We start from the raw sequence: 12,167 nt of genomic DNA, 5'->3' as shown, positions 1-12,167 counted from the left end.
TTAGGAAACAAACTTCGTTTTGGTGCTTAAAATCAACAAGGCAAATTTTATTTCTTGCATCAAGATAAAACTCACAATCCACACTTCCATTTTTGGTGCAAATAAAATTCACAATCAACTTGTCTCATTTTCAAAGCAATTTTACTTCATGCAAACGTGTTTTTCATTAAGTTGACCAGGATTTCAAATTCTAGTTTACTCAAACAATTGCCTTTGAAAATTAAAAAGAACACCATGATTGTTGGAGCAACATCTCCAAATAGTTAGATCACATTGCAATGACAGATTAAAAAGAACAAGTGTTTTTCGTGCTTGGCACACTTGTGCAAAGAGTTGGTCGAGTGGTCCTACTTCTAACACACACTATCCTCTCCCTTGGCTTTCGTGGTCCTAGGTGCAAGAGAAAAGTGTTAGTAACACTCAAAATTTTATCTTTTTAAGAGAGGCCTGCCAAGAGACACATCACTCTTGGGAACGACCTTGAGCGGTAAATCCTTCGAGCCGCTATAGAAATCAGGTGTGAGCGAAAGCTGTAGCCTTGGGTATAGCTGTTCCTACAGTGTAACTGGCCGAAAGGACAAATGGGCCCCACCACCAGTTACAAGGCTCTTAAGTGAGTCACTGCAGAATGAACTTATGTCCAAAAACATCGAACATGACTAAACACCTTTAAGTAGTAGCCCACCTGTTCTATTGATTGAGGATATTTGAGATATAATTTAGTGCAAGAGCATAGATGGTTTTGCTCCCAAGATACTCACCATACATATTTCCTTGAGTAGAAACATAGCTTTTTGAAAAGTCACTTGTGGCTTGATAAAAGTGGTGACTCCCCCATCATAGGGATCATCTATTTGTTATGCTCATGCAAGACTTAGTATATCACATCCTTACCTGCCACGGCGGGATTCATAAGGTATGTAGTACCAAAGTCAAAGAAATATCAAGATGTGGGCTAAATTTATCACAACTGGCCATTTGACCTTAGGGATAAAAAGTGTTTGAAGTGTGTTCGTTTTACAGACCTAGTGCGAATTGAGCCGACTTCAGGCTTTGGAAATACACCTTAAAATACATCTAAAGGAAGGGTCAAAAACAAGTCCAAGAATTGGGTTGATCTAGACCCATACTCATTTGTGCCTTTGAGGCTACAATCTTGTGTTTGTGTGCTTGCTTTGTTTTCTTGTCAAAGAAAAATCAGAAAATCAATCCCAAAAACAAAGTATTCATCCAACATCTGTCAACACAACCAAAAATACCAAAAACAAAGTGCAAACAAACAAAGAGTCAAAAATTTATGACCATTCTTCACATCTTGCGAAAGAAGAAGTGTCATCAGAATATTACCTTGAAAAGAAGACCATTAAGCTCAAAGGCTTTGATCAAAAGGAGGAAATTCTTCTATCTCAATAGACAAATCTTTGTCTCACATAGAGTCTTTCTACATCGCATGCATCTCTATCTTCAAGGTAAAACAAACGAGTTTGATTCTGAATCATTGAACCGCAGAGCTTTTATGCAATATAGAGCTCTGAGTTATCACAAAAATCAAGGAGGAAAGATTAATCCCAACTTCTTCCCAAACATCTGTATCACCTACAACATAGCTCGAGAAGTGCCACCAACGCCTGAAAGGGAAGAAGTAGAGTTTGTTCCATTTGTAACACAAAGTTTTTATTGAAGTTGAAAACAAAACATCCATCATCTCATTCATACATCATTATTCCATCATCAATTCATCCCAAAACTCTCAAAACATTAAGAGGTTCTTGTCCCAAGTTCTCTTTTAGCTATTGCTTGAAATCAAACACATCACATCACTTTTTAGATTGTTTCTACATCTAGGATAAGCTCATCCTAAGAGACACATCTACGCAGGTTAAAACTAGTTCATGAGTGAATCCTCTCATTGCTAGGTAGTCTAAATCTGTAACACATCTCAGATTTCTCTACACCTTATCACATCCAAAATCTATCAAAACAAGCAAGCAATTCAAAGAAGGAATTTCGGTTACATCTATCTCAAAGTGCTAGAGATCTACATACAAACACAAATCACCAACCATCAATCTTTCATTTCATCAACAACTCATCATCATCTTCAATCAACTTCAAAACCAAACTTGTAAACAAAATGGCTCAAACCCGATCCCGATCAAGGCAACGAGAAATAGAAATTGAGGAAGAAGAGGACAACCTCAATGAATTTCAAGAAGCACTTGGAGGAAATGTGAATGATGAAAACCCAAGTACTCCCACTCCTTCAACAATCGAAAGGGTTCAGCATAACCCTCATTTTAACAGATTATTTGATGAAATACTAAGGAGCAATGCGGATGCTCACTTCTTAAGACTTGCTCAAGAAGGAGCCAAACTCCCCTCAGACTTTGATCTTGCCCAATTAAGACAAGCATCAGAAAGACAAAGTCACCATGAGGAGGAAAGGCGTAGAGATCCCATCAGATATAACATTCCTCGAGGTAACCCACCACCTCCTCCTCCAAATGAAATAGAGATGTTGCGGCAACAAGTCGAGAATCTCGCCCAACAACTTCATAGTGGTGTTAAGACCAATCAATTCTCACTTAATGACATCTGTCCCTATCCGTTTGATAGGAATCTTTATATGCCACCCTTTCCACGCGGGTTCGAAACACCAAAATTCGAAAAATATAGAGGAAAGGGAGATCCCCGCGATCATGTCCGAGAATTTCATTCCGCTTGTCTCGAAGTCGCTTATGAGGACACATACCTAATGCGCCTTTTTCCCCAAAGCTTGGGAGGAACCACCACATCATGGTTTTCTCGACTACCAGGTGGCATTAGAACATTTGAGGAACTCATCCAGAAGTTCCTATCTCATTACTCTCATAACATTGAACGCGACATCACCATGGCTGATCTATGCAATACCAAACAAAAACCAGGTGAACTATTCTCAGTATTCCTGCAACGATGGCGCCAAATGTCTAGCAGACGTTCTCTTCAGTTACCTGAACGAGAACTAGTGGAAATTTTCATTTCCAACTTAAACGAAGAAATGGAATTTCACCTGGATGTCAAAAACACAGACTCCTTTAACGATATGATCACCAAAGGTATAAAATGTGAAAGGGCACTCATCAAGAAAGGACTCATCAAAATATTTAATGAACCAAAAGATGGTCCTCGCCCGCGATTCAATAGTGATAAACCAAACTTCTGGAACAAGAATAAGAATATCGTCAACGATGGGGTTGTGGATGCTCGAACTATCCAAAATGCACAACCTGTGGTTCGGTTTGCAGGACAAAATCCTCCACCTCAAAATAACACAAATGTTCCTCCTAATCAAGGTCGCATCACATCTCAGGATGAACCAAGACCTCGTCCACAAAAACAAAAACGTACATACACTCCCTTAGGGGAACCCATTGAAACAGTGTTGCGACAACTCCTTTCTCAGAATTTGATCACTCTACCTAAGTTATCAAATTATGAGCCTCAGGTCAAACCGGCATGGTGGAGAGATACTGAACATTGTGAATTCCATCAAGGAAGAGGACACAAAACAAGTAATTGTCACCGATTGAAAGATCTCATTCAGGATCTTATTGACCGAGGAGAAATTGAAATTGAAGGGCATGACCCAAAAACAACCAATAATGATCATCAGATGTTCAAGAATCCACTTCCATCGCAAGATCAAAGGGGTCCTTCGACGTCCAGTCGAGGTCCTGATACCACTGATTATACGCAAGCTGCGTATAATTACACTGTAAATCACCTGTATGATGCCAGTGAACAAATTGCAACCATAACCTTCAAAAATCCCACCTCAAATTGCAATGTTGTTACACGTCGTGGCAAGGTCACCATCAAGGCAGCTCCACAAGGCATCACCTCCGTCCCAAAGCAGTACAATCTTGTGGAACAATTAGACAAAACCCCTGCACTTATATCCATTTTGGAGCTTTTGCGTCTGTCACCCTCTCATAAAACAATCTTGGATCAAGCACTCCAAGAAGCGTCAGTCCCTGCAAATCTAAATACGGACCAATTTCAAGCCATGGTTGGAAGTCTAAAGTCATCACCTTGTCTCACTTTTTCTGAAAGTGACAACTCTTCCTTCCAGCAACCTCATAACGCCTCACTCCACATTGAAGGCTTTGTCAACCAACACAGGATCAAGCGAGTCTTGATCGATAATGGAGCAGGCCTAAACATTTGCACACTACAGTTGGTCACAACATTGGGATATGCAATAGAATCAGTGGATCCTCGTAAGAAGATCACCATCAAAGCCTATGATGATGCAGAGCGTTCATCCAAAGGAGCTGTGGTACTACCAATCCGAGTGGGCCCTGTGGTAAAGCATATCATTTGTCAGGTTCTGGACCTTCCTCTGCCATATAATCTATTATTAGGGAGACCTTGGATACATGCCATGCAAGCTGTTCCATCTACCTACCATCAATGTATCAAGTTCCCACATAATGGTGCAGAGATCACAATCCTGGGCGATGCAAATCCCTTTGCATTTTGCCATAATATCAGCCATCAACCAGAAATTACTGTTCCTAATAATAGGGAAGCCATTTCCTCCACATCATATGTAAATCCCACCTCTCTTGCCAGTTCGAACACCCCTATACCCAAGCAAGAAAAGCTTAAGATGAAAGTCGCAGAGGAAGGTCCCGGGGAATATAACTTAAGTCAACTCTTTTGTGTGGGACAAATGCCCACTTCTCCTAGAACACATGGTAAACCACAACAATTGCTCCAGCAACCACTAATCACGCCTCCATGTGCCTTGACGCCTTTCATTCTTGGAAAGAGTCAAGAGGAAGAGACACAAGATGAGGACCTGGCGGACTGGATCTATAAAGATCCCATCACCACTGACAAACCGCACGTTACACTTCCTACGGAACAATATGGCAAAGGCCTCCTCATTATGCAAAGAATGGGATATGATGGTCAGAGTGCTTTGGGATACTGCAAACAAGGACGACATGAACCTCTGCTACCAGAATTCAAACCCAAAGGTAATATAGGCCTAGGCTTTGAAAAAGAGATCCTTCCTAAACTCAAATTCAAAGGAAAACCCAGCAAACCATTTTGCCCACCTACTGCAAAGAGGACACCTTTCATAATCAAAGCACCATCAAACACTATCCCCACTGCCCCATCGAGGCTCACAAACCCACCACAACCATCTACAATACCAATCATCCCATCAAACGAACCAGTAATCCCATCAATAACACCAATAGCAGCAGCAACTGTATCCGAACCCATAGCAGCATCTATGGCACCAGCCGTTCCAATAGAAGCCACTAAATCAACACTGTCGATACTTCCAGTGACAAAACCTTTAAACCCCATCACAGTTCCTGCAGCACCGATCACCTCAAAGGTACATAAACCAATCACACCTGCAGTATTCAACTCCAAAGACATCCCAGTATGGTATAGCAATCGGATGCTGGAGAGTGATTCAGAGACCGACTCACATGAGTGGGAATTCGATTCAGTGCAACTTAACACTTCAGATGAGGATGACACATCACCACCTCTGCCACACAAAGACATCCCTGTTTACGGAGAAGCACAGATAAAGACCACTTGGGTACCTGAGCTGGAAACATCTTCCACAGACCCTACGTCTCATCCTATGCCGGATTCTGATAGGGAGAGTACCATCAACGACATTCACCACACTGTCTTAACCCTCACTGATACATCTCCCGCACTTAACTTAATCGATGAAGTAATGCCCATTATCCACCCTGAACTCATCGAATGGAACCAACCAAATCCCCCATGTCTTGACCTCTTCCAAAATGATGAGGCTATCATTGACTTTTTGGAATTAAGGGATAATCTACCAAGCGGGGATCACAAAGCTGGATTCGCCATTGAACTTAATAGCGCAGCATACTTCGGGGCGGATGCCAAACCCTTCAGCTGCAAAAATATAACATTAAAACATGGATCTTCTAGTGAAAACCACACTGTGGCACTGTTTGATCCAACAACAGTAAAAAGAAAGAGCGTATCCAACGGTGAAAACCTCTCTGAGGCGCCTGAGGATGAAGGGTTTGACATTCTCCCTGCTAATACACAACAGGAACGATCAACGATCCTCATCGAGGAAACCAATGAATACAATGTGGGGACTCCTGAAAATCCTCATATCATACATCTGGCATCTCTTCTCACTCCAGAGGAACAGCCTAAATTTAGAGAGTTCTTCCAGAAGCGTCAGATCAACTTTGCATGGTCATATGCAGACATGCCTGGGCTTGATCCTGATTTAGTCATGCATCATCTCACAGTAGCAAAAGGAGCCAAACCTGTCAAGCAGAAGCTTCGTAAGATGCATCCCCAAATTGCAGTGCTAGTCAAAACAGAACTCAAGAAACTTCTGGATGTTGGTTTCATTAGACCAATTGATTATGCAGAATGGATCTCCAACATTGTACCAGTTGGCAAACCAAAAGGGGGCATCCGCATTTGTACAGACTTCAGAGATCTGAATAAGGCATGTCCTAAGGATGACTTCCCTCTACCAAATATCGACATCATAGTAGATTTGACAGCAGGACATGCCATGCTTTCACTCATGGATGGCTTTTCAGGATACAATCAAATAAAGATCGCACCAGAGGACCAACATAAGACAGCCTTCACATGTCCATGGGGCACATACTGCTGGAATGTAATGCCTTTTGGTCTAAAGAATGCAGGAGCGACCTATCAAAGAGCAATGACCACCATCTTCCATGACATGATGCATACTATAATGGAAGATTATGTGGATGATTTACTAGCAAAATCACTTACTAGAGAAGGACATCTTCACATCTTAGATAAAATCTTTGATAGACTGGAACAATACCATGTTCGACTCAACCCAAAGAAATGTGTCTTCGGAGTGACCTCCGGGAAGCTTCTAGGATACATTGTCTCAAGCAAAGGCATTGAGGTCGATCCAGCAAAGGTTAAAGCAATCATGGACATGCCACCTCCAAAGAATATCAGTCAGCTAAGAACACTACAAGGACAGCTTCAATCTATCCGCAGATTCATTGCACAATTGGCTGATAAGTGTCACCCATTCACACACCTGCTACACAAGAACATCCGCTTTCAGTGGGATGACAGATGCCAGCAAGCATTTCAGGCGCTTAAAGACTATCTCATAAATCCACCATTGCTGATGCCACCAGATCCAAGTAGACCGTTGTTACTTTATATCTCAGCGACAAGTACAGCATTAGGTGTATTACTGGCACAACATAATGCAGAAGGAAAAGAGTGTGTTATTTACTACATCTCTCGCACACTGGTGGGATATGAACTCAATTACACACCTATTGAGCGAGCTTGCCTAGCAGTAATCTTGGCAGCTACTAAACTGAGGCACTATCTGTTAACACACAAGGTGCAACTCATTGCAAAGATTGATCCACTCAAGTATTTACTCAGCAAAGCAGCATTGACAGGCCGCTTGGCCAAATGGGTGATGATTCTAAGTGAATTTGACATTGAGTATGTGGACCGTAAAGCTATCAAAGGTCAAGTTATTGCAGATCAGTTGGCCGATGCACCACTCATAGGCGATCATCCCCTCATTTCCAATTTTCCAGATGAAGAGATATTCATGATTACAGAAGCACAACCATGGAAACTATATTTTGATGGTTCATACACTAGGCACGGCTCGGGGGCAGGCATTCTGTTTATCACACCTCAAGGTGATAGCATCCCGAAGTCTTACAGGCTCACATTTCCATGCACAAACAACATAGCAGAGTATGAGGCCTTGATCACAGGACTCAGGTTAGCCGTACAATGGAAATTAAAAGAACTGCAAGTATATGGCGATTCCCAACTAGTCATTCGACAAGCAACAGATGAGTATCAGACCAAAGATGATAAACTCATGCCATACAAACAAATGGTGGACAATCTAAAGACATCATTTACTACTATCACTTTTGAGCAGATACCAAGAGATCAGAATCGAGCTGCTGACGCTATGGCTACCATCGCATCTCTACTAGATCTTCCACAGAATTCAACACGCTACGAGTTCTTGGTAGAACAACTTTGGATCCCCGCTTATGATATCCCCGAATCTGAAATGATATGTTGCCTTGTTGGTTCTGAATCCCCATGGTACGGTGAGTTCTACACCTATCTCCGCGATCACACCCTTCCTCCCAACCAATCAAATAACCAACGTAAAACCTTCATTCGCCAAACTGCTCGATATACCATTATTGCCGAAACCCTATACCGACGCGGTCTTGATGGTACTCTCCTTCGATGTCTGGAACAAGGTGAGATAACAAAGGCTTTGGAAGAGGTACATGAAGGAATTTGCGGGACTCATTCAAGTGGTCCATCACTCGCCAAGAAACTCTTGCGAGCTGGATATTATTGGCCATCTATGGAAAAGGATTCCTACTACTTTGTCAAAAAATGCAAGAAATGTCAAGTTCATGGCGACCTGATACATGCACCGGCCCAGGAACTGCAACCAATCACAACACCATGGCCTTTCTGTCAATGGGGCCTTGACCTTGTGGGTAAAATCCATCCATCTTCATCCAATGGCCATAAATTCATTATTACCGCCACCGAATATTTCACCAAGTGGATCGAAGCTGTTCCACTTACCCAAGTCACCGGCAAGCAGATCGCCTCATTCATCCTCAATTACATCATCTGTCGGTATGGTGTGCCCATGTCCATTGTCACAGATAACGGTCTTCCTTTCAAAAATCAGGATGTCCGTGAGCTTTGTGAGAAATTTCATATCCAACACCGCTTTTCCACTCCCTATTACCCACAAGGCAATGGTCAGGCCGAAGCATCCAATAAAAACATATTGAGGATCCTAAAGAAGACAGTCAATGATGCCGGTCGTGATTGGCATGTTCAATTGAATCCAGCGCTATGGGCATATCGAACTAGCATTCGAACCCCTACAGGTGCAACTCCTTATTCATTGGTCTATGGTGCAGAAGCTATCTTGCCTATTGAGGTCGAGATACCATCATTAAGGGTTTCCTTGCACAATCTCATTGATGATGACGCATACAGAGTCTCACGTCTTCAAGACTTAGAGTTACTTGATGAGAAGCGACAAGCTGCATACAATCACCTCAAAGCCTATCAGCAGCGCATGAGTAGAAGCTACAATCACCGAGTTAGATCTCGTACATTTGAGGTAGGTGATCTTGTTCTTCGAGAAAATCCTCGCAACCAACCAAATAGAGAACATCAAGGCAAGTTTGAATCAAACTGGCTGGGCCCATATGTTGTCACTGCTGTATTCGGGTCCGGGGCATATCAGTTGGCTACTTCAGAAGGAGAACCGCTTGCAGATCCAATCAATAGCATGCACCTCAAACGGTTTTACACATAAGCTGTACAGAGCATCAGGCTCCCCTGCCTATCAAAAAATACCAAAAAACATTCAGAAAAATGTCCTGAAGAAAATATAAAAACATTCAAAAAAGTAAAGAAAAATCATGCATCCAAACGGTGAACAACCACTCCGGTGGCACCTTGGGTAAGAACGATGGTGAAAACCTGGCAAACAGGCGCCACTCGTAAAGGCTATGGCTCCATTATCTTTCAGACTTGTGGCGATCACATCTACTTCATACATACATCCATCCATCCATCAACCATGGCTTGTTATTCCTCTGCAATTATGATAGTACTCCATACATCTTGCATCCCGCTTTTTCATAGTCATGTCTAAAACTGGGGGCAATGCCTTTAACCTATTGATGGAAGTGGATTCTACATTGTCTTATGATTCATTAAGTTCTTAATTCAAACAATCATCAAAAATCCAAAAACATTCAAAAATATCTCGCAAAAATACCAAAAACATTCAAAACAATTCAAAATCCAAAAACATCGACAAAACCATTGAAAAATCACACAAAAACATGGCAACACCTTGTACATACTCATCCATGCAGATACCAAAACAAACATTGCGACAAACTACTCACACAATGACCATTTACCAAACAACCACACAATCCACATCAACAATCCAAAACTGTCTTTAAAACAAGGATGCATCCTTCCTTACCAAAACAAAGACAAGATGATGTTTTCTTTGACAAGAAAATTCTGTTAGGCTGTCAAATACTTGGTTGATTTGTGAGTAATTCATTTGTTTATCTGTATCGGGATCTTTTCAACATTGTTTTGTATCGTTTGTGCATTATTTCCGATGAAGTTCTGGGGCATGTACTAATGGTGTCTACGTGGGAAGTTCACCAAGCTACGTGATCTTATGCCAAATGCAGTCATAGATCACTACGGCTTGCTGACTACAGCGTATATCTCGACCATATGAGCATGAACCATTACCAAGGATCCATATTCTTTATTCTTTATGTATATATTGTTTGTTTACAGGTACAATGCTCATTCTTTGGTTCCTCCTCATCCAAACTGGATAAAGGTTTTTATCTCTTAGTACGGTATGAACTTGTCTCAGGATATGATCAGCCTAAGATCAAGGAGGACGTTCCAAGTCATGCATGAAAGGAGATAATCCTTATCTGTTCCGCAAGCAATACTCAGGTCAACTTGATCCATTATATCAAGTTGCTTGTATTAACTTGCTATATCAAATCCATGTAAGAAATACTCTGGTCATCTTGAATCATTATGTCAAGATGCTTGTATTCTCTTCCAACATTTTAAAGCTCAATGATGAAAAATAAAGCACTATGGATCGTCATTCCATCTCATCTGTATATACTGCATTCTGTTGCATTCCATCCATCCATACATTCATAAATAGCTGCATATCATTCATACATAGTAATGACAATGGATACTCTATTTTCCTCTTCTTCCATAGGAATGTAATAGGTCCTCCATTTCTTCTATCTAACATTGCACCCCCCCCCCACCCTCCCCATCTCAATAATCAACATCACATACCCTACATCGTGTCCCAATCAGCCTAATCAAGCCACGTTCATCACCATCCATCTCTAACTAGGAGGGATTGTGTTTCCTATCCTAAGTCATCCAATAAGTCAAGAAAGTTACTCTATCTGCACAGATACATCGTCTCACACACACCTAGACTATCAACAGATACTCTGATCAAGTATCTTCGGGTCTCAACAGGTAATCGATTATGGTAATCCTAGACTACATCAGGCATTTATCATAATGACCTAGTCTCAACGGGGCTGCTATGATTCCCCACAACCATCCATCACACGCACATACTATCAATTGATCAACCAATCAAACACAATCCAACAGACAATTACATCAATTGTCTATGTCTCAACGAGTATTTTGCTTCATATACCTTGACTTCATCGGGCAATTACATCAATTGTCTAAGTCACATCAGGTCACTTTGATTCACTTACTCAGACTTTATCATGTTCAAGCGACCAACTGACATCCACTGTCACGCTTTGACTTGACCGGGGCAATTAAACCGATTGCACCAGATTGTCCAAACAATTTTGATCAATTGTATAGCATCAATCCAAACCCCACACTACATCTGCTATGTATCTCTTGCATGACCTCAGGGTACTCGCTGGCTTGTTGTTTCTTCATATTCACTCCATTTTCTCCCATTCTTTCATCATTAGTTCTAATTTCTTCTATTCTACATCCCCTCCACTTTTCATTCTTTTTCGAGAGATCGCCCGATTTTTCAAAAAAATTTGGCCCATCCCTCGAGGGGGCATACCACCCATTAAATTTACATTTTATGGGGCATTTCTTCACACCTATTTTTCTTTCTTTGAAACGACGCGATAAACCGCACCGTCTCAAAGAGGGGCAAATGTAGTCACATAAATCTGTCCACTTAATTAAATGAATACTTAGTATTTATTTGATTATTTAACCATCAATTAATAATTAATTAAATTAATATATTTAATTAATTCATCTTAACCCTATTCTCCTATTAATTAAATAAATTATTCAATTTATTTGATTTAATTCACTTAACCAAATTCAGACCATTAATTAAATAAATAAATCATATTTGTTTAATTAAATCACCTCTCACATTTAAATAAATTAATATTTATTTAAAACCCCCAAAATCCCACCTCTCACATTTAAATAAATAAATCATTTATTTAAAATCACCTTTATCC

Source organism: Cryptomeria japonica, chromosome 6, assembly GCF_030272615.1.
Source record: "Cryptomeria japonica chromosome 6, Sugi_1.0, whole genome shotgun sequence".
NCBI lineage: Eukaryota > Viridiplantae > Streptophyta > Pinopsida > Cupressales > Cupressaceae > Cryptomeria > Cryptomeria japonica.
This window is presented reverse-complemented; position numbering follows the sequence as displayed.